Here is a 24,753-nt window from a genome sequence, read left to right on the forward strand (position 1 = left end):
AAAGACGTAGCGAGCAATGCGCGCCGCAGCCAGTTAGCTGGGAGGAGAAGTAAGCCTGTCACGAAGCACAGCCGGGTTGAGGACACCAGTGAGGTTGCACAATGTCCGGGTCACGGACATTCCTGGTGCATCTTGAATCTACAAGGACCTTCAAGCTGGCTCTTTCAGTCCTGTTCTTATTCTTAGATAAGCCTGGGATTACAACAAGCCCCTCCTTCCCTGAGCTAACATGTGTGAGTCTATTCCTTGCAACTGGAGACACCCTGGGAGCCCAGAAAATACTACCAGGAATATAGAGATTTGTGAAATAGGAAATCACCAAGAATGTGGAGATTTTGTAATTAGTTAAGACATAATGGCTGAAAGCACTGAGAATGTTCTACCTATTCCAAAACTGTGTCTTCTTGGTAGTCATACCATGACTTCTTTGCGGCCATGGGCAAGAGCTGCAAAGCGACAATTTTAAGGGTGTAAGGAAAGAAACCGAGCAGAGTTACATGCTTTTCATCTATAGCAGTAGGAAATTTACAAAGTTAAAGTCCAGGGTGCCCTACTCAAAGCAGCTAAAGAAATCTGTTAAAGGAAGTGCTTTTATCCGGCAGCCGACGGTGTTCATTGGCAAATAGCTAGCTGTATCAGAAGAAATCACAAAACCTGTTGCACCTTTCTTGGCCATTTCCTGTTTGACAGGAATGAGAACATTTGTGGAAAGTGGAAGGTGTTATTTTTCACCGAGCCCCTCATTTTAACCAGTTATGAGAATCCATCACAAGTATGAAGCAAACCCTCCCCCTAGTGTCCTCCCACCCATCTCTGCCCCCATCCACATTAATTTGTGTTAACGTGGAGTTAATTGTAAATGCTAAATGCTTTATTTTCATTTCTGTTCATTGATGTTCTCGGTATATGACTTTGTCCCATACTTCAAGGGCTACTAAGGACAATGTCTTCACTCTTTGTATCTTCAAGGACATATTTTATCCATGAGAAAACATATAATGTATATAAAATAATATTTGGCTTGAAATGTAAGTCAAATTTTTATGCACATTTTAAGCATTCTTATAAGTTAGGAGGACTTGTGTTTTTAAAGTGGAAGGTGTTGGGACTTCCCTGGTAGAGGAGTGGTTAAGAATCCGCCTGCCAATGCAGGGGACACGGGTTCCAGCCCTGATCCAGGAAGATCCCACATGCCATGGAGCAACTAAGCCCATGCACCACAACTACTGAGCCTGCGCTCTACAGCCCGGGAGCCACAGTTACTGAGCCCATGTGCCACACCTACTGAAGCCCTTGTGCCTAGAGCCCACGCTCTGCAACAAGAGAAGCCACCGCAATGAGAAGCCGGCACCTCAGGGAAGAGTAGCCCCTGCTCGCCGCAACTAGAGAAAGCCCACGCGCAGCAACAAAGACCCAACACAGCCAAAAATAAACAAATAAATTAATTAATAATAAAATATTAAAAAAGACAAATGGAAGGTGTTACTTTTCACTGAGCTCCTCTTTTTGACTGACTGTGATAAGCCATCACAACTATGAAACAAACCCTCTCCCTGCTACCTGTGGAAAGAGTCATTTGTAAGAATCAAGGTAAGGGGCCAAGTCTTACCTTTAAATCAATGCCAAGGTGGAGGTAAAGGAACTGACCACAGAGCAGATAACAGAGTTCAGCTGATGAGCAAAGTCAGAGTCAAGAACGAGCCTGAGATGAAAAGTTCCTGGGGGGAATTGAGAAGCTTAGGATGGACACTGAATTTTTCTATGGGTCAGAGGACAAAGTTAGCAAAATTTCATAGAGCAGCAAGCCAGTAGTTGATATCCAAGCTACTTACCCTAAGACTCTAACAAAGAAGACATAGGAGAATCTCATCACTGCTTTATTTATAAGAGATAAATGTGCATGTAACCAAATGTCAGGCAACAGTAAAAAGGTTAAGCAAAAACCACAGTAGTACATCAGAGGAATGCCATGGAGCCATTACAGAATACAGAAAGGCTATAATGACAAGGGAAAGTTCATGAACTATTAAGTGAAAAAATATAAAAAACTACTGTGCTCACTGATGTCAACTTTGAAAAAGTACTCACAAAAAGCACGTTGAATATAGGTCAGCCAAAATATTTACTGTGGTGTTTTACTACAGATTACTGTTATCTTCATCCATATAATTTCTATATATCCTGAAATTAGCAAATATTTATTTTATCAACAGAATACATAATAATTGGGCTTCCCTGGTGGCGCAGTGGTTGAGAGTCCGCCTGCCGATGCAGGGGACACGGGTCCGGGAGGATCCCACATGCCGCAGAGCGGCTGGGCCCGTGAGCCATGGCTGCTGTGCCTGCGCGTCCAGAGTCTGTGCTCTGCAACGGGAGGGGCCGCAACAGTGAGAGGCCCGCGTATCGCAAAAAAAAAAAAAAGAATACATAATAATTATATCTAAAGGTTATACTGTGTAATTTCATCTATCAGCTTATTAGATCTTCTGACAGTCCATGTCACATTAAGTTGGTCTTTAAGCAAATCATGCTTTAAAAAGATGATATACTTAAAGTTTAGGTTTAAAAAAACCTACAGTGTTTTATTTGTAAAATGTGCTCGGCGGTCAGTCTTACTGATAATAACAAAAAACTTGTCTAACATTTGTGATTTTTGAATGAATGTTAAGCACAAAATAGGCCTATATTAGTGATTAATATAATGTCTGGTTATGTTAATTTTGTCTGCTACCTTTTCCTATCTTTGCCTCTTCCCTCCATTCTAAAATTTTAAAAACCACTTAAAACCTTAATCACTATTGGATGTTTAAACTACTGAATGTTTTGTTAATTGCAGTAATAACGAAAGATTATTCTAGAATTATGGAAACTAAGAATGTAGTAAGACCTAAAATCTAATATTAGGAGATTCAGGGTTTTAAGGCTCTTCCTGCAGGAGAAGTTTCCATCTAACTCTTGTATCAACTTCATCATCAAAATTTCCCAGCTCCTGCTGTTTGGAGAGTTCTAAGAATACCTAAGTAGGAGAAAATAAATAAGAAAACGAAAATGTCAAGGTGTTTCTGAAAGATGGTTGCACCCAGAGATTCACACAAAGTTTACCTGGATTGATGCTCTCTGGTTTAAAAACTCACCTGTTCCCAGGTAGCCTGAGAGAGGCTGTATTCTTCCAGGTCAAAGGTCTGTTTCACTGCATTTAATGGGACTGACGTTAGTGGCTCACAAATTTTTCACCAAAAGTATTTTCAAAGTAGGCAACATAAATGGTGACTTCAAATCCATGAGGTACTTTAAGATATAGGCCAAGTAATTAAATTTTCTTGAAGGATAAATTAGAATGCTGATACGGATAATCAAAAGATAGCAATACATTCATGTATAAATTACCTGTAAGCTTTCTTGTTAAGGAGTACCTTGTGTCCTATTATTTCAGTATTTAGCCTTTTGATTCTCTGCACATGTACGTTTTGGACTCCAGATCAATTGTTGGGTATTCCTTTAGTCTACATTTATAAAACCATGGAGTATACTCCATGCTGGTCCCCTTTTAATGAATCCCATGCTTCTTACATGTCAAGACCTCGTAAGTATCTAGCGTGCACTCTAGTCAATGTCTCTGGAACTAGTTCAGAACCCCCTCATCAATCCTGACTTCTCATCCCTCTGTATTTTCCATGTAGTTCCAGTACTAATATAAACAAATGGATCAATGGGGTAAAAGAGAGTATTGACAGACTGAGTCCATGGTCCATAGTCTTGCTCCTTGAGCCTCTGACTTTGACAAACATGGAGATGCCAGAAGCTCTCCTTGGTGTTCTTTGGGCTATCACGCTGATAATTATGCTCCAACAGTATGCAATGGAAGCAGGACAGAATATTCTGACTTATTTGCAGCTGGGTTTCCTCATTAGCAGAGGGGAAATCAGTTGGAGGAAAGCCAAGTCAAGGGGCACCAATACATTCCCTTCAAAATTTTTAAGACTATTCCAGTGGAAATTTTCCAAGGTTTGATTGATGTTGTAAGTTTTCTACTTGAAGTTATCTAATATGTATTCCACGTGAAAATATGCACCGTACATTAAGTCTTAATATGTCTAAACTTACCTGCCTCTAATTTGGAAAAGGCCTGAGATAGAGGGTGAACATCCTCGACAGGTAATTTAAATGCCATCATGGAGGAATACCTGGGAGGAGGAGAGAGTGAGGGTTACTGTGGTTTTTTTTGTTTGTTTTTTTACATCTTTATTGGGGTATAATTACTTTACAATGGTGTTAGTTTCTGCTTTATAACAAAGTGAATCAGTTATACATATACATATGTCCCCATATCTCTTCCCTCTTGCGTCTCCCTCCCTCCCTCCCTCCCTATCCCACCCCTCTAGGTGGTCACAAAGCACCGAGCTGATCTCCCTGTGCTATGCAGCTGCTTCCCACTAGCTATCTATTTTACATTTGGTAGTGTATATATGTTCATGCCACTCTCTCACTTTGTCACAGCTTACCCTTCCCCCTCCCCATATCCTCAAGTCCATTCTCTAGTAGGTCTGTGTCTTTATTCCTGTCTTACCCCTAGGTTCTTCATGACATTTTTTTTTCTTAAATTCCATATATATGTGTTAGCATATGGTATTTGTCTTTCTCTTTCTGACTTACTTCACTCTGTATGACAGACTCTAGGTCCATCCACCTCATCACAAATAGCTCAATTTCGTTTCTTTTTATGGCTGAGTAATATTCCATTGTATATATGTGCCACATCTTCTTTATCCATTCATCTGTCGATAGACACTTAGGTTGTTTCCATGTCCTGGCTATTGTAAATAGTGCTGCAGTGAACATTTTGGTACATGACTCTTTTTGAATTATGGTTTTCTCAGGGTATATGCCCAGTAGTGGGATTGCTGGGTCATATGGTAATTCTATTTGTAGTTTTTTAAGGAACCTCCATACTGTTCTCCATAGTGGCTGTACCAATTCACATTCCTACTGTGCTTTAATGTTACAATATTGGAAAGAACTTGACAGCTAAAATAACCAAAGAATTTTTCAAGAAGTTTCCTTTAGGGACTTCCCTGGTGGTCCAGTGGCTAAGACTCCACGCTCCCGATGCAGGGGGTCTGAGTTCGATCCCTGGTCAGGGAACTAGATCCCACATGCTGTAACTAAGAGTTCGCATGCTGCAACTGAAGATCCCGAATGTCACTACGAAGATCCTGCATGCTGCAACTAAGACCCAGCACAGCCAAATAAATAAAAAAGTCTCCTTTAAATAAAAAGGTAAATAGTTTAAATTTGATAAAGCATGAATCTGAGCCAAAATATTTGTCTTTAGTCATAAAAATTTGATTACAACAAAAATCTGATTGTCCCAAATTTAATGTCCAAGATAAATTCTTAAAAATAGCTCTGATAATCTTTCTTACTCAGCCTGTGGTATCTTTCTTTTGTGTTATAGTTCTTACTCTCAAAAGCCCATCTTTCCATGCTCCCTGGGACCTTTTTATCAAATTATTTTCTCTGCATTTAATTTTCAATCTCTTATACAAGAATTAAAACCTGTTGAACTCTCTCCTATTAAAAAAATTCTTTCTTGACCTCTAGCCCTCCCGCCTCCAAATAAGCTCATCCAGGACCACCATGTTGCACAATTCAATGAACATTCTTTGGTCCTTATTTTTTAGGCTTCTCAAAAGAATTAAATAAAATTGTACACACCCTCCTTAAAACTCTCTCTCTTCCTCTCTCTCTCTCTCAGAGCTTCTTTTATAATTTTCCTTCTAACTTTCTAGACCAGCTCTGTTTAATATGTTAGCTAATAGCTACACATGGTTATTTATATCTAAACTCACTAAAATAAATAAAATTTAAAATCTGAAGTGCTCAGTAGCCACATGTGGGTATTGGCTGCCATACTGGACAGCACAGATATAGGACATTTCCATCATCACAGAAATTCTCTTGTTCAGGGCTGTTCCAGACATGCTTTGCACACTTTAGTATTTGTCCTTATGGTTGCTGCTGAGGTGGTGGCAGTTTCCCCTTCAATCCACTCTCAATACTGAGAGTTCCTGGGGTCCATGCTAGACCCTCTCCCCTTTCCATCTCTTTTTTGACCTTATCCATTCTCCTAGCTTAATGGGCTTATATCTGTGTGTTAAAGATGCCCCACTTTGTTTATTGACAGACCTGATCTCTCAATGACCTTTCCCTTCTCTTCTGAGCTACAGGCCTACATCTTTGTATATTGGCATCTCCATTTGGATATCTCTTTATACATCATGGATATAAGCTTTCTTTCCATCCTATGCACGTAGAGCTCATTCTTGACTTAGATTCTTTTTTAAAAAAATTTATTTATTTATTTATGGCTGTGTTGGGTCTTCGTTTCTGTGCGAGGGCTTTCTCTAGTTGTGGCAAGCGGGGGCCACTCTTCATCGCGGTGCGCAGGCCTCTCACTGTCGCGGCCTCTCTTGTTGCGGAGCACAAGCTCCAGACACGCAGGCTCAGTAGTTGTGGCTCACGGGCCTAGTTGTTCCGCCGCATGTGGGATCTTCCCAGCCCAGGGCTCGAACCCGTGTCCCCTGCACTGGCAGGCAGACTCTCAACCACTGTGCCACCAGGGAAGCCCTGATTTAGATTCTTTACACGTGACGTTTTCTCAAAAGAGTGACTCTTATCCCCATTCTTCGACTGGCCAAACCCTGCTCAGTCTTAAAGTCCTACCTTAATGTCATTTCCTCATTTGCATCTTCATTTGCTTAACACCCTTGCCTCACAAAGAAAGCAAGCACCATAAGAACCTTGTCTATTTACTGACTACTCTATACACAGTCTCCAGCACATGGTAGGTGCTCGGTAAATATTGTTTTCAAAAATGAGTAGAAGTAGTATATAAGAAAACTGTACATCTTTCAGTTAAATTCAACCTTATTCTGCTATTCACGTGGATTTGGTTATCCTTACTTGTAACTCATAGCTGACCTCATACAACTTTAAAGGAACCATTGGGAGGATCAAATGATTTATAGTCAATTAATTTAGGATAGAGTCAATCTTTCTGAAGCATGCGAGGCTATTTGAACTCTTGGGGCAATTTTTATTATTATTTTTTATTTATTTATTTATTTTTTTTTTGCGGTAGGCGGGCCTCTCACTGTTGTGGCCTCTCCCCTTGCAGAGCACAGGCTCCGGACGCACAGGCTCAGCGGCCATGGCTCACGGGCCTAGCCGCTCTGCGGCATGTGGGATCTTCCCAGACCGGGGCACGAACCTGTGTCCCCTGCATCGGCAGGCGGACCAACCACTGCGCCACCAGGGAAGCCCTATTGGGGCAATTTTATATTTGATAAAATGCTATAGGCTGATACAGAATTTTCATTGTCTATTTAAAACACCATTAAATTGATGGGTATATTTGTTTGTACTTCCTAACTCTGTCATTCCACCATTTACACACACACACACACACACACACACACACACACACACACACACACTCCATGCATCTATTCTCAGTATGAAACACTCACTGAAAATAACTTTTCGATTGCTGTCTTTCTTCTGTACTTCCTAGTGACCCCCAAACAACTTGTTTCATAATAAACAAGCAGCTGAGGCTTTCTTCCTGTCCGGACCAGTGTAAGACTAAGCCATGCGTGCTGGAAAGTCCTTATACCTGTCACCCAAGCCAAAAGCATCCTCACCTTTCCTGCCGAGCAGCCTGTGGAAAAAGCTTCAGAATCTCTGTGTGGAGAGGCCCCACCTGGGTGAGTTCCTTTACTTTTACTTCTAGTAAATAATCTTTACCAAACTTGCTTTGCTTTTTCAGATGTTGAATGGAACCAATACAACTAGTCCAGGGAAGAGAAAGAAGAGCTGAAAGAAAAAAATACGTGTCTCTTCATTTCTCCCTCAATTGCAGATGCAGAGGAAGGTGTCTGATCATAGATCAAGGAGCTAAGAAGCATCAGCTGTTCACAGTGAACAGACACTCTCTCTACAGGAACTTGGGGGTCGGGTGCTGGCTCTGGAGGGGAACCAACTCAGCCTTCCGGATACCACGACGGCCACGCAGTCACACATGGCCTCGGCCTTGGCCGCGTAGTGGGTGGTCAGGAGGGCATCCCCCTCTCAGTGTGTTTAACCATGGCCCGAATTGCCAGCCTAAAGATGAAGTAGGGATTGTTTGAAAGTAATTTGGGAAAAATAGATGAATGGGAATGAAAAAGAAGCCTAAACAGAAAATGTTTGATTTGGTTACAAGAAAAAAGAAATCTTTGCTCTAGAGAGAAAGAAGAAAAATTGTACCACATTACATAATTATATCATCACATCAATAGGCCTCACAGAATGAAAAGTAGCTGCCTGAAAATTGAGTAAAATAGTGTTTGTTAAAAAAAAAAAGTTGAAGTACAGAGAAACACCACACTGTAGGATTTTCAATAACTGAAAAATAAAACAGAAGAAGAATGAGGCAGGGGGAAGAGCAGCAAGAGGAAGAAAATTCAGTCGAATACATTCCAGAGGCCACGTGGTTCTTAAAATGTCTATTTTTCCTCCCCTGAGGAATTCTGAATACTGTATCAAGTTTCACTGAATCAAGTAATAGAGGGTGTGGGTCTTAAAGGTTAATGGAGCAAGACTAAAAACTAAATGAGTCATCACTGTAGACTTATACTATCGACTTGGGCACTTCACATGAAGCCCCTCACCACATGTGCAGCTGCCCCTCAGGGTCCATCCCTGTCGATGGCTCGTCCTGAAGCGCCACCGCTGGGCTCCCCAGGATGCTCAGCGCGCAGCATAGCTGGAACGAGAGGAACCACGTCTGGCACCGACCTGGGGGTGGACCCCAAGCCCCGTCCTACCTTTCCCTTCACTCCCTCGGAAAGGCCTTGGGGGGAGCTTCAGCTATAGTCCTGCAGCTTCAGTGCATCCACCAACCTGCAGGAAACACTGATATGTCCCTACCTAACACACTGCAGGTAACCCTAGCATTTTCAATCTGAAAAGAGTACACTAAGCCCCATTCACATTGTCCCAAATAATAAATCTTATGATTGGGTTCTTATTCAGATTTTCAACCACTTTATGTGCATGAAAAGTAAAGACATTGTTCATCAGCTCCTTTCCATATTTAATGAGCAATTTCTATATCCCTCCCTTCCTCCAGCTACAAATAGTGTGAAGGAGGCTTCTCTCTGTACCTTGAAATACTAAGAGCAGCATTCTCTTCGCCCAGTCCTTTCACTGCCGAACACAACTCCAGGTGTTCTTTGACTGTAAGATGGGGCCACAAGGAGTTCTCCTGGGGACAGTACCCCAAACACCTGATGACATCATCTTCCTGTTGCTTCCGAGGTGTTCTGCTGCCATTTAAAACCACCTACATCGAACACTGAATGTCAGATTCACATCTGGCTTTCACTCCAATCCTCCTCCTTCTAAGGGAGATAAAAATGGCCATTCAGCTGCAATCTTTTTTGAGCATGCAAGAGATATTTTATAAATTCTTTCATCTGTTTATCCTTCTTATTTAAAAAAAATCATTTCATGCTGGAGAGGGTGTGGAGAAAAGGGAACCCTCCTGCACTGTTTGTGGGGATGCAAGTTGGTGCAGCCACTGTAGAGAAGTTTGGAGGTTCCTCAGAAAATGAAAAATAGAGCTACCATATGATCCTGCAATCTCACTCCTGGGTGTATATCTGGAGAAAACTCTAATTCAAAAAGATACATGCATCCCAGTGTTCACTGCAGCACTATTTACAATAGCCAGCACATGGAAGCAGCCTAAATGTCCACTGACAGATGAATGGATAAGGAAGGTGTGGTATATTTATACAAAGGAGTATTACTCAGCCATAAAAAGAATGAAATAATGCTATCTGCAGCAACATGGATGGACCTAGAGATTCTCATATTGAGTGCAGTCAGACAGAGAAAGACAAATATCATATGATATTGCTTATATGTGGAATCTACAAAAAGGCTACAAATGAACTTATCTACAAAAGAGAAACAGACTCATAGACATAGAGAACAGACACGTAGTTGCCAAGGGGTAGCAGGGCATGGAGAGGGGTGGACTGGGAGTTTGGGGTTGGCAGGTGCAAACTATTACATTTAGGATGGATAAACAACAAGGTCCTACTGTAGAGCACAGGGAACTATATCCAATCTCCTGGGATAAACCATAATGGAGAAGAATATTTAAAAAAGAGCATCTGTATGTGTAACACTGAGTCACTGCTGTACGGCAGAAACCAGCACAACACTGCACATCAACTATACTTCAATAAAAGAAAATCATTTGACTGACTGCTCGGAACACTGATATTTAAGAGGACATCTCCCCTGGCCATGAGCTTGGCCCCCTCCCATGCCATGTACCCCTCCCGCGGTGGGCTTTGTTTCTCCAGCTATCATTTTAATAGATGTACTTCTCCCAGCTCCATTGTGTCCCAGCAAGCCCAACGCTTCACGTGGGGAAAGGTTCCCCATCACTATTTGTACTGTGGAGGTCAACTAACCTAAAATCACTTAGCTCAGGAACGTTTTGAAACAAAATAACATTTCAAACTGCACCTTCATCATTTTCTATATTACGGAAAGACTTTGGATTTACACCAGAGAATTTGGTCTTCTGGATCCAAAATCGGTTGGTTTTCTTGCCATTTGATTTGAGACAGGATTTGGAAGTAAAAACGTTTCTCTGCTGACATGTCAAGTGGTTTTCTAATCACATGTTAACCAAGATATATGAACAGACTCAAAGAATGGAAAATTATTTCCTTCATAGTCCTAAGTAAAGAGAATAAAGAACATTCTAATAGAGGAAACGTTATTGAAACCTTTGTCAACACAGAAGGAAACATTCCAAATGGCTCTTTTCTTCCTTCTTGTTGAAAAGCAACTTTTCTTTTTCTCTTTGTATTCCTTGTGTAAACAGCTTGCCATTATTACTGGTTTCTGAAAAACATGAGAAAGCATGATTTTCCTGTTAAATGTCACATATTTTGTGCACTCATGTTTTATCTTTCATTTCCTAGGCTATGAATTTAACCAGATTTTGTGTTAATAGTAATTCAGCCTCTTTTTTCAAATAAAACACCCAAATGTATGTTTATGAACGAGGACTTCTCTGTCAACTCCTTCTAAAAGTAATTCCTAATCAAATATGTTCCCTTTTTGTTATGCTAACCTTGCCTTTTGCATTAACTCCATGTCTAGCCCATTTGTTATTGATTTTCATACAGGGTAAATTCACTTGCTCTTTTTCATACGTTATTTAGAGTTGTTGACGTTTCAATATATTGCAAAATGAAATTGAAACTCTTGAAAAAGATGTGGGATTTTGTTAAAAGCTGATAAAAAAATATAAGAATTCTTGAATTGTACTGATGAATGAGGATTAAAACCCACAAAGTAATGGAAGAAGAGAAAATTAAAGGAGTGATGACAGGGTAAGTACTCCCAAAGATAATGATTTGAATATGACCTACACATGGAAGTATTACAGAAACAAAAGCAAATTTTCACGCTAAAACCAACAGTTTGGGTTTCTCTGGTGGCGCAGTGGTTGAGAGTCCGCCTGCTGATGCAGGGGACACGGGTTCGTGCCCCGGTCCGGGAAGATCCCACATGCCGCAGAGCGGCTGGGCCCGTGAGCCATGGCCGCTGAGCCTGCATGTCCGGAGCCTGTGCTCTGCAAGGGGAGAGGCCACAACAGTGAGAGGCCCGCGTACCGCAAAAAACAAACAAACAAAAAAAAACGAACAGTTTATCCACTCTACAGGACAAGCTAACTATCCCATTATTTCATCAGGGGTTGAGTCACTTGTTTTCACCTCATCCAAGTGGGAAGTAGTGAGTGCACTTGCAGTTTTCACTCGTTCAGTTTGAACATCTTCATCTTCTTCTTCTGGCTCTTCTGGATTTGGATAATTTTCACTTCTTCTTGGAGAGATTCTACAGAGAAAATCAAATAACATTAAAATGAAATTCTATCTGTAGAGCAGCTACCAAGAGAATGTTGCTTCCATTATTAACTCATTATTCTTTGCTTTAAGAGAATATAAATGATTAATTTATTACCTACAAGGTTCCCCTGGACAGTAATAACCCACTCAAGTAGCCAAGTCCCGTGAAATACTCTTTGACCATTTATTCTCTTTAAAACCTTTTATCCCATCGGTCAACCAGCTCTCTAAATTCTCTCAAATACAGACTTATCAGTCTTTTTAGTCTGTTTGCATCCAGATCATCATCACACTACATCATAAATGATCACCTTAACTGGCTTCTCTTGCCTTTTCAAAACATTTCACAACAAACTCATTCTTCATTATTGTGTCTTCTACTCAGAGACCTATACTTGCCACAAGCAGGAGAAAAACAAGCTTTGATGCTTAACCACTGCATATATAGTTCACAAGATAAATACTCAACTTGCCTAAAATCAGTAAGATCCATGACTTAGAAACTATATATCACTGCATTCAGTGTAATCCCCAATTTTTGTTTTTATTTTTGTTTTGTTTTTTCAGAATAACACTGTCCAGTGGGCTTAGCCAAGAGGTGGATAGTAAATCCATCCTAATAAAATGATGTTCAATGTACTGCTGTAAACATTAAATATTTAAATTATATTCAGATGTTAATGTTCTCCCAACCTGAAAACTGGATCTTTCCTCATTGTTTCTTTTCCATACTTCATTTCCAGACACCTTATTAACAAAAAGGAAACTGATGCTCTGAAGTTACGGCTAAAGGCAAAGAAAAAAATAGAATTAGCGTCGTTATGGGACTCAAACTCCATGGGTAATATATGCCTTCTGCCATAGAAGATTTTATCATTTTCTTATAAATTTGATACAAATCTTAAAAAATACTTCTCACATGGAGACGTTTATTCAAACCAACCCATATATGTGCTGCCTACAAGAGACTCGCTTCAGATCTAAAGACACACACAGACTGTAAGTAAGGGGATGGAAAAAGGTATTCCATGCAAATGGAAATGAAAAGAAAGCTGGGGTAGCACTACTTATATCAGACAAAATAGACTTTAAAACAAAGACTGTAATAGGAGACAAAGAAGGACATTACATCATGATAAACGGACTGATCCAATAAGAAGATATAACAATTGTAAATATATATGCATCCAACATAGGAGCACCTCAATACATAAAGTAAATATTAACAGACATAAAAGGAGAAATTGACAGTAATACAATAAAAGTATGCGGGGGGGCTCCCCTGGTGGTTCAGTGGTTAAGAATCCCCCTGCCAATGCAGGGGACACGGGTTCGAGCCTGGTCCCCACATGCCACGGAGCAACTAAGCCCGTGCACCACAACTACTAAACCTGAGTTCTAGAGCCCGCAAGCCACAACTACTGAGCCCAACTGCTACAACTACTGAAGCCCGCGTGCCTAGAGCCCGTGCTCCGCAACAAGAGAAGCCACCGCAATGAGACGCCTGCGCACCGCAACAAAGAGTAGACCCCACTCGCTGCAACTAGGGAAAGCCCGCGCGCAGCAATGAAGACCCAACGCAGCCATAAATAAATAAATAAATAAATAAATAATTTTTTAAAAAAATAAAAATAACAGTAGGAGAATTTAATGTCACACTTATATCAATGGACAGATCATCCAGGCATAAAATCAATAAGGAAACACTGGTCTTAAATGACATATTAGACCAGATGGACTTAATAGATATGTGTAAAAAAATTCCATCCCAAAGCAGCAGAATACATTCTTTTCAAGTGCACATGGAACATTCTCGGAATAGAGCTCATGTCAGGCCAAAAAACAAGCCTTGGTAAATTTAAGAAAATCATATCAAGCATCTTTTCCAGCCACAACTCTATGAGACTAGAAATCAACTATAAGAAAAAAACTGCAAAAAGCACAAACATATGGAAGCTAAACAAAATGCTACTAAACGACCACTGGGTTACTGAAGAAATCAAAGAGAAAATGAAAAAATACCTGGAGAAAATCAAAGAAATGAAAACAAAAACACAACGATCCAAAATCTATGGGACACAGCAAAACCAGTTCTAGGAGGTAAGTTTATAGGGATACTAGCTTACCTAAGGAAACAAGAAAACTCTCAAATAAAAAACTTAGTCGTACACCAAAAGGAGCTAGAGAAAGAACAAACAAAACCCAAAATTAGTAGAAGGAGACAAATCATAAAGATCAGAGCAGAAATAAATGAAATTGAAATAGAGACTGCTAAAAATAGAAAACGATCAAGGAGAGTAAGAGCTGGTTCTTAGAAAAGAGAGATGAAATTGAGAAATCTTTAAGCGGAAGCATGAAGAAAAAGTGAGAGTTCACAGCGGCAGAGCACGAGGATGTGGAGCTCCTGCCCCACAAACACATCACATCACACCTACCTGGGGAGCCGCTCTCACGGAAAAGCACCTGGAAATCGGAAGAGGAACTCGTGTACAACCAGAGCTGCAGGGGAGACGTCCACACAGCTGAGCAGGGCCGAGGACAGGCGCACGGTCGGCACCTCCGCCCCCGCAGGGCGTGATGTGCAGAGAAGGCTCGCACCGGGGTCCCTGGCCCGGGGGAGCGAGCGGGTCCAGCCACAGGCTGGGGTCCTGGGGTCCTCCGCAGAGGAGACAGGCCCCCTCGGCTGCCGGGGGAACCGCAGGCACAGACAGAGGGGCTGGGACGCCTGACTCCACTCACAAGGAGGGCCGCGCGCAGGCCCGCCCACAGCCAGGGCCAAGGGAGCTTCGCGCTCGCAGCTGCCGCCTCCCCGCCGCCCTCACTCCCGACGGAGCCAGCCCCGCGGCCCCCGTCGCTCCACACCGCAGCTGGGCCAGCCGGGCCCTTGGAACACGCCGCGGCTGCCGGCGCAGAGACAGCCGGGCACCAGCGCGCACGCAGGGCAGGCGCGCCCCGGGAGGAGAGGTGCGGATCCGGCAGCCCCAGCCCAGGAACGCCCGGGCCCCAGCCGCTCCACGGCCCAGCCTTGCCCCAGACCGGGGTGGGAGGGGGCGTGGAGGACGCAACCTCGGGCCGCATCCCGGCAGCGCCGCGGCCGCGCGCGCGCGCGGCGGCACATCAGCCCTCCGCGACCGCGGGCGCCTCACCTGCTGCGGCGAGCCCCGCTCTGGGGCAGGGGGCGCACCGAAGGGGAGCGGAGCCCGACTGAGCCCACCCTCAGGGCTGCAGCCGCCGCAGCCGGGGGACAGACCCCACCCCTGACAGGGTGGCAAGAGCCTCCGAGCGGAGAGGAGGTCCCGTCTCACGTCCTGCACAGGCAGAGCCCCTGACTCCAAGCACACCCCCTGCGAAGGTGGCAGAGGCCAGGACACTCCGAGGAAGACGTGGCTCGTGTCCAAAGCGAAAACTGCCCTCGCACCAGAGACGCCGGGCACACGGCCTACACAGGGGCGCTCCCACGGCGAAACAGCCCTTCAAGACCACAACAGGCAAGGGTTTCCCCTAAATTCATAGAGACAGAGAAAGGCGGAGGAACTACTCCCAATCAAAAGAGCAAGAGAAATCCCCTGAAAGAACACATGATGAAACGGAGCTCCCCAGTCTGCCAGACCCGGGGTTCAAAAAGGTGGGAATAAAAATGCAAACTGAATTAAGAAAGATTCTCTGTAGAAACAGAAACGTCTGTAACCAGGAACTAGAAACTATAAGGATGAAGCAATCAAAAGATAGATAATTCAACTTCTGAGACAAAAAGCAATCTAGAAGCAATGAATAGCCAACTAAATGGCACAGAGAAAGAATAAATGAACTGGAAGATAGAATAATGGAAATCACACGATCATGGAGAGCAAGGCGTTTGTCTGTTGTGTTAGCCAGAGTTTTACATTTTAATGAATATACGTCCCAATCAAACAGCTGTATAACTTGAGCATTTATTAATGGTCAGTAACAAATGACGACATATGGAACGTCTTTGCATATACTGACAAAATAGGAAGAACACACATTCAATATACAAACACCCGTGTGAAAATGTATATAATTTTATAAATTTATGAATTTATAAAAATTTTGGAAATTTTCTCCCTTAAACTTTTCTGCCATTAAGAGAAAACAAGAAGTCTGTAATCCATTGTGTATCCCTGTTCTGCCTCATTTACTATAATGCACGGAAATAATATTTATATTTTGTTTCAGCATCTTTTCCCAGTATAAAATTCCACTTACTTTTTTCTCTTTATTCTTCATTATTCAAATTAGCTTATTTCTTTAATCCATATTTAAAAGATTTTTGGTCACATAGCACCTTTGATATTTCTTATAAACCACCTCAAATTGTCTTGGGATACATATATCAGCAACGTATAGTAATAGTGATAATAATAGCAATCTAGTCTTTAGAATTTCTGGTATATATTATACTGTCAATTACTCTATATAGAAATATACCTTCAGGTTTTACGACCATTACATTTGATTGTAGAATACAGTAAGAGCAAGTATTTGGGGGATATTTAAATTTCCCATTCTTTGAATAAGAGCAAGCATATCACATGGTTATAAATCCTATATATACAGGTAGAAATATTTTCTTACTATTGAGATTGTTAGGAGAATGATTTCATCAGTTACACTTTTTCCATTGTCCTGACTTTCGGAGTTCCCCTTATACATAGAGGACAACTGTTGAAGAAAAACAAGGGTTATATGAAAGTTTCTTTGCATTATGAATATAACATTTTTACATTAAATATGCCTATATTGTCCTTGATGGTCCATGGGACACTAGGGAATATTCCGTGAAATGGGATAAGACTTGTTCTATGACACTAAAGTCTGTTGTGAGCTGACACCCTTCAGAAAACCCGGGCTATCTGAAGGAAGAGAGAAAAGTTCCAGTGGGTATATTTTTTCCTTTGAGAATCTTGAATAGGAATATTCATCCATTTCTCACATTGACAAAAACTTTCTCAAAACATACAGAAACCAGAATACAAAACAAGTAGCTCTAGACTACCAGTATCCTGAAGAAATACTATTTTTTGCTCATATATCTGAGACCTGAAACAGGATGAGAGATACATGTTTTGACAACTCACCAAAGACAGGCCATACAGGATAAAAAGTATGAATAGCACCATGAAGCCAGTAATGACTACAATTTGGATAAATGTTACAACCAGAGCCATGAAAATGGACATGATGAAGATGAAGCCAGCATACATCAATGCCCAGGAGAGCCTATGGTAGAAAGAAAGGATTAATTCAGAATGTCGCACAATAGTTCAGAGTATATATTGCAAAATATTTCAGCGTACACATTCTGCAAACCAATAGACTAGAGTCAAATTTACTATAAAATGTGGCTACGTACATTCTAGCTATGTGATCAGGGGCAAGTTTCTTATCTTTTCTCACCTCATTTGTAAAATGGGGTTAATTGTGATAGCTATCTCCTATGGTTGTTTCAAGGATTCAAGGAAATAATGCACATGAAGACTTCAGCCTAGCAATTATTATCATTATTTTTACAAATACAGAATGAATTTTAAAATTAATATGATTACATATAATTTGGTTTTAGTCAAGTGACTACATAAATGTCAAGGGAAAAATAATAATCTCACCTTTAAACTCCCTTTAACTAAACTTCCTTATATAATTGTTCTGAACATTTAATTGAAATCTCCCCGGTTTAAGTAAAGCCCATTTTCATTTTTTTTATCCTTATATGGCTTTGGACATTAGCCACTCAGCATATGTTTTTAAGAATCAGAATACAGCAGTGCTGCTAAGAAGCACAAAACTATAATAAAGCAAAAGGTGTCATGGGGGTTAAAGGTGTACAGCAGTGATCCTATATCACAGTAGTCAAGGCTGGTTGTTTCTGACAACCTGTGGAAATAGATGGAAAGAGATGTTTTAAACAGGATAATGACTTCACTTTTAAAAACTGACCTTCCATGAAAACACTGATAAACTGCAAAGTTCCCTCTGGATTTATATAGGGTTTTCAGCGTAAGTGTGAAACTTTATATAGATAATGCATTTGGAAGTCTTTTATAAACTTTTGGGTAGCACAGAAAAGTAAGTTGTTATTACTATCACAAGTAAACAGCATTTCTCTGTGCACTAACAGTAAGCTTAAAGGATCACAGTTTTCCTAACTCTCCCAAGTTCTCATTACTTAATTTGAAATTTTAAAAATCTTTTACAAATCCAAATATATAACAATCTTATTCAGTTGATTTTGAAGATAAGGTAAATCTTTCGTCTATGAAGATATCTATTCCTATTAATTAAAGGTATTTTTTGAAAGAGCGAGCCACAGATTGAGGTAAAAAGAGCATGGAATATAAAGATTAGTTAAGGAGAAAAGAAATGAGAAAAAGTGAACAAATTTCATGTTCACTGAATTTATAAGAACATCAGATATATGTAAATATATAAATAAAGGCATAAACCAAGTCAAACACAATTATTTTCTATAATCCATACAAAATGGCATGTCCATTATGGAAAACAGTTCTGCAGTTTTTTATGAAACTAAACTACCTTACAACCCAGCAATCATACGGGTAGGCATTTATCCCAGAGAAATGAAAACTTCTGTTCATATAAATACCTGGATGAGAACATCCATAGGAGCTTTATTTGTAATAGCCCCAAACTGGAAACAACCCACATCTCCTTCAAAGGTTGAAGGGTTAAACAAACTGACAGTCAGTCATCCCATGGAACAGTATTCAGCAATAAAAAGCAACAAACCATTGATAAATGCAGCAACTTGGATCAATTGCCAGGGAATTGTGCTGAGTGAAAAAACCAACCCCCAAAGGTTACGTACTACACGACCCCATTTATAAAGCATTCTTGAAATACCGAAATTATAGAAGCGGGGAACAGATCAGTGGTTGCCAGGGGATCGGGGGCAGGGAAGAGAGAGTGGAATGTGGTTGTACTCACAGGACCGTTCTGTATCTAACTGTACAGATGTCCATAATGTGGCCATGACTACAATGCTTTTACTAGATAGTATCTTTGGGGGAAATCTGGTAAAGGGCACATGGAGTCTCTCTAATTATTTCTTACAACTGAACATGAATCTGCTCAAAATAAAAGTGTTTAACTGGAAAATACTGTAGTTACCTGTAGAATGATGGCTAAACTGTGTTTAAAAAGAAAAAAGCATAATATGTACCTTGTCACTATAGATACAGTACAACTATAAAAAACTGAGGGATTGGAGAGAGCATAGGTTAAAAAAGTATTTTTTTGTTATTATATTGAAGTAATACTATTAATGTTGTGAGACTGTTGTATGTATATTTCTGGATAAAACAAATGAATAATTAGGGATATTTTAATTTTAATATTCTCTGTATTTCTCCTGGAGAACCAGAATTCTCAGTGCATCTAAAAAAAGATACAGTTCTAATATGGAGGAAGTTAAGTAAAAACCCTATAGTGCTATGTTTGAACTGTGTCAGTATGAATTCATAAGACATCTTTAATGTGTGTGTGTTAGTCTATATATAAAATTTAGAATACACAGTTAGTCTCTGTCTGTCTGCTGAGAAGCCTAGAAACAATGACCAATCTCACAGCAAAGAATATTTCATTCACACAATGGTCTTGAAATATTTTCCAACTATAAGAAACTGGGGCATCTTGTCACACAAAATAGCAAGGAAACTATCAAAATAAAAGAAAACAAACAAACAAACTCAGAAACCAACCCGAAGCAGCTCCCTTTGGCCAAAGATGGAACAACTGGAGTTTCAATAAGAATAATTACAGTGGATTGAAACCTAATGTTTAAAACTTGTTCATCTTTCAAGGATTTTAGGGAAACAGTTAATTATCTTAAAAACTAATACAGGGGAAAATGGAGCAAAAATTTTGTTTTTAACCCTTGTTTTATCATTTTTTTCCCTATTCCACCCTCTTTTAAAAAAAATTAGCCCCAACAGGAGCTAATCTTAATTCATGTATATTCAAACCAAATTCTCCCAATTGTTAAGGTTCATAGAACTGAAAGTACTAGAATTTCATATAAGAGAAATGTACAGTTGCAAAGGGATTACTATAAATAATTTCAAGGGCTTCCCTGGTGACGCAGTGGTTGGGAGTCCGCCTGCCGATGCAGGGGACATGGGTTCATGCCCCGGTCCGGGAGGATCCCACATGCCGCGGAGTGGCTGGGCCCCTGACCCATGGCCGCTGAGCCTGCGCGTCCGGAGCCTGTGCTCCGCAACGGGAGAAGCCACAACAGTGAGAGGCCCGCGTACAGGAAAAAAAATAATAATAATAATAATTTCATGATCTATTCACAATGTTTTATACAAGAAATTACTCTCAAGATTCTTTGGGAGTTCTGCATTCTTTGGATTAAATATATTATAGCAAAATTTATGCCTGATCAGGAAGAATGTGGAAGAAGTTAAAACATATAAGAATTTTATAAGAAATATATCATGGGACTTCCCTGGTGACACAGTGGTTAAGAATCCACATGCCAATGCAGCAGATACGGGTTTGAGCCCTGGTCCAGGAAAATTCCACGTGCCGCGGAGCAACTAAGCCCGTGCACCACAACTACTGAGCCTGTGCTCTAGAGCCCGTGAGGCACAACTACTGAGACCGTGAGCCACAACTACTGAGCCCACGTGCCTAGAGCCCGTGCTCCGCAACAAGAGAAGCCACTGCATTGAGAAGCCCGCACACCGCAACGAAGAGTAGCCCCCGCTCACCGCAACTAGAGAAAGCCCATGCTCAGCAACGAAGACCCAACGCAACCAAAAATAAATAAATAAATGTATATATATGCACACAAAAGAAAGAAATATATCAGTTTTACCTTAATACCTAGGATGCCTGCATCTGGTAATGGGGTTGGTTCTCTTGGAAGTTAAATTGTCAAAGCCACACTTTTTATGCATATTGCTTATTTTTAAAATCTCTATTTCTTGTCTTTGAAGAGAAAGAGGGGTAAAGAGCATATTTACGCAAACACCCTCCCCAGTAACTAATGCAATATTAACTGAATTTTAAAAATCTCTAGCCAGTGCAAACCCTGCTACCTTGGACAGTTCTGTATCAGGAAAACTTTCTGCTGCTAACTGATACATGCATCACATTTTTTTTTTCTTCAACTCGGGGAAGCATAAGCACAATCCTTGCTTATTTTCTACTGCTATTAAAATCTAATACAGGGAATTCCCTGGTGGTCCAGTGGTTAAGACTCCACGCCTCCACTGCAGGGGGCACAGGTTCGATCCCTGGTCAGGGAACTAAGATCCCACATGCCACGCGGTGCAGCCAAAACAAACAAATTAATTAATTAATTTAAAAAAATAAAATCTTAAACAAGTGAGGTCATTAAATTGAACTCATGCAAAAACAACTAGTAAATGTATCTCATTTCTTTATAACCTAATGAGTTTCCCAATGTATTAATGTGTAATACACAGGTAACTTACCAGAAGGCCGACTCTGGGAGACCCATCACTGTCATCTTAAATTTTTTTCATTCCTCTGTAATGTTTAATGATGTATACAAAAGGGGAGAAATAAACTGCACAAATAAAAATAAACCATTCAATTGTAGTTTCTTCCTTAGAAATGAAAGGGGGTATCCTCATATTTATTCCAATAACTGATGTCAACTCTTCCATCACAGAACGATTTGTTGTGACCTAAATTGGGTTGTCAACAAACAAATGCATTATGTTAACTACAGAAGAAATACACAAGAAAACCATATTTTGTTTCTTTCCATTTTCATATAGAAGCATTTACATATTTCTATCAGCTTTTTAAAAATATGGTGAGATTCATAAAAAGGAATGAAATGGTGACATTTGCAGAGATGTGGATGGACCTAGAGATAGTCATACACAGTGAAGTAAGTCAGAAGAAGAAAAACAAATATAATATTGCTTACATGTGGAATCTAGAAAAATGGTACAGATGAACTTATTTGCAAAGCAGAAATACAGTCACAAATGTAGAGAACAAACTTATGGTTACTAAGGGGGGAAGGAGAGGTGGGACAAATTGGGAGCTTGGGATTGACATATATCCACTACTATATATAAAATAGATAACTAACGAGAGCCTACTGTATAGCACAGGGAACTCCACTCAGTGCTCAGTGCTTCCCTAAATGGGAAGGAAATCCACAAAAGAGGGGATATATGTATACATATAACTGATTCACTTTGCTGTATAGCAGAAAGTAACACAACATTGTAAAGTAACTATACTCCAATAAAAAATTAATTTTACATGTTAAAAAATTTTTTTTAAAATATGGTGTGTTAGACAGATAGATAGATAGATAGATAGATAGATGAGGCTGGAGGAATAAATTACTCTCACAGTTCAGGCAAGAGATGCTAACGTCTTGGACAAGTGCTGGTGGCAGAGCTGAAGAGAAGTATGTAGATTTGAGCTTAGAATTAACAGGGCTGGATGAGAGATGGGATGTGATGGGTGAAGCAGAGGAAGTGATCTCTGATAATTCCCCAGTTAAGTGCATGGCTTTGGCATTCACTGAGATAGAGAAAAAAATTTTAAAGGCTCAGTCACATTTAGAGAAAAACACCCACATTCAGTTTGGAACATACTAGCTTGAATTGCTTATGGGGCATCAAAGTAAACAGTCAGCTACTTGGGACTACAGTAGAACAAACCTCGTCCACCACCCGTGTTTGCAAATAAAGTTTTATTGGAACCAGTTAAGCACATTGGTTTATGGCTGCTTTCACATTACAACAGCAGAGCTGAGTATTTGCAACAGAGACCGTCTGGCCCCCAGAGCCTAGAATATTTGCTATTTGGTCCTTTACAGGAAAAGTCTGCTGGTCAACAAGTTGAAGCAGGGTTCCTGGAGTTACCATCATGTAAATTGTAATTAACTTTATGTAAATGGATGACATTGTGTAGAGAAAGTATATAGGGTGGAGAAATATGCCTTGGATAGAACCTTGTGGAACTACAGATTGAAAGAGGTGGGAGTGTAACGATGGATAAGATTGCAAGAAGACTGAGAAGGAATGGCTAGAAAAGTGAAAGAAAGCCAGGTGAATGCTGATATTTAGTTAAAAGATCAAGTAAGACAAGGAAGGAAACTGTCACTTGTTGATTGACATGAGAGTTGTTACTGACCTCAGAAAAATTCCTTTTGGTGGTGTGGTGGCAATAGAAATGATAATGAGTTGAGTCGAGCCTTAAGTGAAGGCAATCCTTTCAAGAAGTGGAGATGTTACAGGGAAGGAGAGTATTTGCTTGAAGAGGAAACATGGATGAGAGAAGGTTTTGGTAATAAGGGAAGAAACGGATAATTTTAAATACTGAAGAGAAGTATCTAGTTGAAAGGGGGAAGCTGAAGAAAGATGACACAAAAGGGAAAATCTGTTGTGCAACTTTCCTGATAGAGTTGAAGGGATAAAGTTTCCAGCCTTTGAACTGAGGAAAAGGGTGAGTGTAGAGAGGAGTACGGCCATAGTTTGTCAGGGTTTGTGTTGGGAAGTTGGGGAGTGTTCCCATCTTACAGGTTCTATTTCCTGTGAGAAGGAGAGGCAAAGCATCATCTCCTAAGAGTGTAGGGGTAGAGGGTGGGAGAGGAGGGAGAGACTACAAGTGAGGGAAAGGATACAGAAGACTTAAAATAGGCAGTTACTTCTATAATTGCAGCATGAATTGCGGTTTGAAAAGCCACAAACCCTCTTTGCCAGTATGTTGTCAAGGAACAAAAAATTTCATCACGCATAGCCCAACAATGTTCTTTAAAGAGGAAGAAAAACATTCCCATCATTATGCACTGGAAACAATTAATGGAATTAAAACATTAACTTTGGCTCTAAAGTGAAACATCTAAATGTCTGCTCCAAGTCCATGGTTACACAATCTAGAGCATTTCTAAAGCACTCTGCAAAACTGGAAGAAAGAAGAATATTATTAAATGGTTGCCACAGTAGTGAGACTCATTCTGTAATAAAAACTTACCATTAAGTTCAGGAACAAAAAGTACATTACTTCCTTTCTTGATTTTATTAATTTTTCTATCAGTCATTCCCAATAGGGGATTCCATGAAGTAGCAAAAAAGATTGGAATCAATTCTCATGTAGTTACCTGAGTATTCAAAGTGTTCTCTCATAACTGGGACTCTATGTCCCCAACTGAACTTCGGCCAATATGAGCAAGTATCATTAAACACACTTCCCACCATTTCAGAGTAGTTTTTTGCAAGTACTATGTCCATGGTTTCTTCATCAGGGGTCCCAACGATTGTTCTTCCTGCCATGTGTAAAAAAATATAATTAATCATATGAACTTATTACTAGAGGACACAAAACCAAGTTGCAATTGTTTAGGTTTCCCATAAAATTATTGGTGTTATATACTATCCCAAAGAGGTGCCTCTAAGTTAAGGGCTGAAAGTCTTTCGTATTGTTTTTGTTTGTTTGTTTTGTTTTTTTTCGCGGTACGCGGGCCTCTCACTGTTGTGGCTTCTCCCGTTGTGGAGCACAGGCTCCAGACACGCAGGCTCAGCGGCCATGGCTCACGGGCCCAGCAGCTCTGCGGCATGTGGGATCCTCCCGGACCGGGGTACGAACCCGTGTCCCCTGCATCGGCAGGCGGACTCTCAACCACTGCGCCACCAGGGAAGCCCCTTCCTATTATTTTAAGTTCAGTGTGAATACGTGAGAAGCTGTTAATGATACACCATTGACCCTCAATAGTGGAGGTTTCAACTGCACGGGTCCC

At 40.6% G+C, this 24,753-nt stretch overlaps 1 pseudogene across 1 annotated transcript; it reads right to left on the reverse strand.

Annotated features, from left to right (window-relative positions):
- Positions 1–2,917: 2,917 nt before the first annotated feature.
- LOC308607045 (ATP-binding cassette sub-family A member 10-like) lies at positions 2,918–24,351 on the reverse strand (annotated as a pseudogene). Its single transcript has 18 exons — positions 24,118–24,351; positions 23,665–23,768; positions 21,461–21,676; positions 17,078–17,219; positions 16,555–16,661; positions 14,746–15,449; positions 14,414–14,661; positions 12,672–12,752; positions 11,847–11,967; positions 10,851–10,968; positions 10,390–10,475; positions 9,177–9,385; positions 8,868–8,943; positions 8,712–8,806; positions 8,039–8,163; positions 7,704–7,850; positions 4,105–4,184; positions 2,918–3,190 (listed from the first exon to the last, which is right to left on the reverse strand). The product of its transcript is annotated as an ATP-binding cassette sub-family A member 10-like (transcript).
- Between the last annotated feature and the right edge of the window lie 402 nt (positions 24,352–24,753).

The sequence above is a fragment of the Mesoplodon bidens genome, assembly GCF_964165515.1.
Source record: "Mesoplodon bidens genome assembly, chromosome: 19".
Lineage (NCBI taxonomy): Eukaryota > Metazoa > Chordata > Mammalia > Artiodactyla > Ziphiidae > Mesoplodon > Mesoplodon bidens.